Here is a 4,229-nt window from a genome sequence, read left to right on the forward strand (position 1 = left end):
GGACTTGGAGGATGTGCGTTGTTTGCAGAGCGGTCAACAATATTATAGTAAAGTATCGTCATCCCTTTCCTAGATTAGATGATATGTTTGATGAATTGCATGACTCATGTATTTTCAATAAAATAGATCTTAAAAGTGGATACCATCAAATTAGAATGAAAGATGGAGATGAATGGAAAACTGCTTTTAAGACTAAATATGGACTTTATGAATGGTTGGTTATGTTATTTGGACTTACAAATGCGCCTAGTACTTTCATGAGATTAATGAACCATGTATTATGTGCATTCAGAGGCAAATTTGTAGTCGTGTACTCTGATGATATCCTAGTGTACAACAAGAACTTAGATGAACATATTGAGCATTTGAGATGTGTGTTTGATGTGTTGAGATGTGCAAAGTTGTATGCTAATTTTAAGAAAATGTATCTTTTGTATGGAAAAAGTTGTTTTTCTTGGTTATGTTGTTAGTGCAAAAGGTATTGGGGTGGCTGAAGAGAAAGTCAAGGCTATCAAGGAGTGGCCAACGCCTAAAGGTATCACTGAGGTAAGAAGCTTTCATGGTTTAGCTAGCTTTTATGCTGCACCACTCACTAAAATAATTAAAAAGAATGTTGGATTTCATTAGGGGATTGATCAAGCGAATGCATTTGCTACAATTAAAGAAAGGTTATGTTCTACACCTGTGTTAGCATTACCCGACTTTAACAAAACTTTTAAGATTGAATGTGATGCCTCAGGTATATGAATTGGAGCCATTTTGATTCAGGATAGGCGGCCCATAACCTTCTTTAGTGAGAAGCTAAGTGGGGCGGCCCTGAATTACCCCACTTATGTTAAAGAACTTTATGCTCTTGTTTGCGCTCTAGAGACGTGGTAGCACTACCATTGGCCTAAGGAGTTTGTGATCCACACCAGCATCTCAAAGGTCAAAGTAAATTAAATAAGAGACATGCTAGATGGATGGAATACATCGATACTTTTCCTTATGTCATTCGTTACAAGCAAGGTAAGGAAAACATTGTTGCTGATGCTTTTTCACGGAGGTATGTACTTTTTACTTCTATGATTGCTAAAATGCTTGGTTTTGAATATCTGAAAGACGTGTATGCCAATGACGCTGATTTTTCTGATATGTATATGGCGTGCGATAAAGCGGCATTTGGTAAGTTTTACAAGCATGATGGTTATTTGTTTAAAGAAAGCAAATTGTGTGCCAAATTGTTCAATGCGTGAATTATTGGTGTGTGAGGCACATGGTGGGGGATTAATGGGACACTTTGGTATTAGGGAAACCTTAGAAATTTTACATAAACATTTCTTTTGGCCTAAGATGAGAAAAGACGTCACTTGAATATGTGGTAGAAATGCCAAATCTAAGGTTTTACCACATGGGTTGTATACACCCTTACCTGTTCCTAGTGAGCCATGGTTAGACATATCTATGGACTTTGTTTTGGGATTGCCTCAGACAAAAAAAAAAAAAAAAGGGTAGAGATTCTATTTTTGTGGTAGTGGACAAATTTAGTAAAATGACACATTTTATTCCTTGCCATAAAACAGACGATGCTACAAATACAGCTGATTTGTTTTTCAAGGAAATAGTGCGACTCCATGGTGTATCTATGAGTATTGTTTCTGATAGGGATGTTAAATTCCTTAGTTACTTGGAAGGTTTTGTGGAAAAAATTAGGACCAAACTTTTATTTTCCACCACTTGTCATCCACAGACTGAAGTGGTCAACATGACTCTAACTCAACTCTTACGCATTGTCATTCAAAAGAATTTAAAAACTTTGGAGGACTGTTTACCATTTATAGAGTTTGCATATAATAGGACTATACATACTACTACTTCTCATTCTCCATTTGAAATTGTTTATGGTTTTAATCCACCTACTCATTTAGAATTGATGCCTTTATCTATTGATGAAATGAGTAGTTTGGATGGACACAAGAAGGCCGAATTGGTGAAGTCAATTCATGAGAGGGTACGTCTTCAAATTGCGCAGAAGAATGAAAAGTTTGTTTCCCAAGCCAATAAAGGGCGAAGGCGTGTCATCTTTGAACCAAGAGATTGGGTTTGGGTTCACATGCGTAAAGAACAATTCCCAACCCATAAAATGACTAAATTGCGTCCTCGATGAGATAGATCTTTCCAAATCCTTGAGAAAATTAATGATAATGCTTATAAAGTTGATTGTCTAGATGAGTATAATGTATCTGTTACTTTCAATGTTTCTAATCTTTCTCCCTTTGATGCAGGTGACGATTCAAGGTCAAATCATTTTGAGGAGAGGGGGAATGATGGGCACCATGGTGGATCGAATCTTAAAGATCCATTGCAAGTTCCAGATGGGCCAATCACAAGGTCAAGAGCTAAAAAGATCATGGAAGCAATGCAAGGATTGGTGCAATCCACCTGGGCCGAGTTTACAAATTTATCGAGCAAGAACCCAACATTCAAGATGGGCTTGAAAGAAGAAGAACCATCTTCTACCAATTTTACATTTACCTCTTTCAATATGATTGTCTTGAATTTTGAATCTACCAACCACAAAACTCCACCTTGAGTGCCCAAACCTAAAGTTTTACTATTTCTTCTCCATCATATAAGTAGAATTTGCACTAGTCCTCTGCCTTCAAACAAATGGGACAATTGTCGTGGATCAGTACCCCACAAAACATAACCCCCCAACTTAAAAGAATTTGTCCCTATCTCAGAAAAACTTGTAATCATATCCCTCTGGCCATTTTTGCTGAAAGCTAATTTTCTTGCCAAGCCTTTCTCATTACTTTTATTATTATTATTATTTTTTATTTATGTAATAAGAGAGCCCCGGGGGGGGGGGGGGGGGGGGGGGGGGGGGGGGGTGTGGTTGTAAATGAACCATCATTATATTCCCAATTATTAACAATTTCTGTAGTACTTCACTAGAACATCCTAGATCACTTGCTCTATAGAATCATTATACAGTGAAATCGTTGTGTATAATCTCATGCCATTAGCATTTAGAATATGATACTTTTATGGGTTTCTTTTAGAAAGTTGTCATGAAATTATGGAATTGGAGCTTTTCTTTAAGTGAAGTTAGCACATCAACAAGCAACCAACTTGGTCTTGGTTGCAAGCCCCAATGGGCCACGCCTGAGGCTGCTCAAGCAGTCGATGACATTGGTAGTTTTCTCCCTTGGACCCATTGATCGTTTAGCCATTGTTACCTACTCATTGGCTGCAGCACGTGCCTTTTCCCTTAGGCGCATGACATCCTATGGAAAGCAAACTGCCTTACAAGTCATTGATCGTCTATTCTATATGGGGCAAGCAAATCCATTTGAAAGGCTTAAAAATGGGATTAAGATACATGAAGATCGTGTCCACAAACATCCAGTCCTCTATCTTGCATTTGTCTGATAGTCTAACAAGATCTTACCATGCCGTCAATATGGAATTTGCCCATTCCAATCCATAGGTTTCATGTGGGGTTCGAATTTGGCACTCTAAATGGGTTTGTCATGCTAGGAGAACTATTAAGAATGCTAGGAGGCGTCATTAGAGATATCCATTTGAGAATTGGGGAGGAAGTTCATTGCAGAATCATAATGATTGGAGAACTAAAAGGTGGTGAAGAAAGGAGGATCTCATTAGACTTGGGAGAGTATGGAGATGTTCATGTGGGATATAGCTACGTGTAGGGTGAAGTTGACGAATGCATTATAACATGGGAAACTGTAGTGAGTGTAGGGGATAGAAGTAATGCGACAGCAATTGCAAGGAGGTATGTGAGCATTGGTGGGAGGACTAGTAGGGTCGAAAGTTGGGATTACCACGATCCTAACATGGCTACAAGATGGGCTAAGCATTTACATGGCTATAGGCTTTGAGTTCATCCAACTTAACCAACAGAGATTTGGATGTTATATGCCAACACGAATTAGCAACCATTTAGAAGATGATTTCAGTCATCCAGGGCCAATGTTAAGCCCGGTTACTTAATTGAGCTGCTAAGCTTAAAACCCCACTAGGATGTGCAATACATACCCTTACCATTACAACGAAGGATTTGAATTGTCAATTCTCTATTTTCTTCTTATTCTCATCCAGTTGTATAAGAGACGATATATACTTCAGTTACTGTTGGGATTGATGATGCATGTCTGGGTACTTCGGCTTTACCAACCCATTCCAAATAACAATAAGGTCCACTTCACATGTATGACACTAACATG

General features: G+C 38.3%; 1 pseudogene; it reads left to right on the forward strand.

Moving 5' to 3' along the window:
• Positions 1-962: 962 nt before the first annotated feature.
• On the forward strand, positions 963-3,884 carry LOC133854017 (uncharacterized; annotated as a pseudogene).
• The last annotated feature ends 345 nt before the right edge of the window (positions 3,885-4,229 follow it).

This window comes from Alnus glutinosa, chromosome 13 (assembly GCF_958979055.1).
Source record: "Alnus glutinosa chromosome 13, dhAlnGlut1.1, whole genome shotgun sequence".
In the NCBI taxonomy this organism is placed as follows: domain Eukaryota; kingdom Viridiplantae; phylum Streptophyta; class Magnoliopsida; order Fagales; family Betulaceae; genus Alnus; species Alnus glutinosa.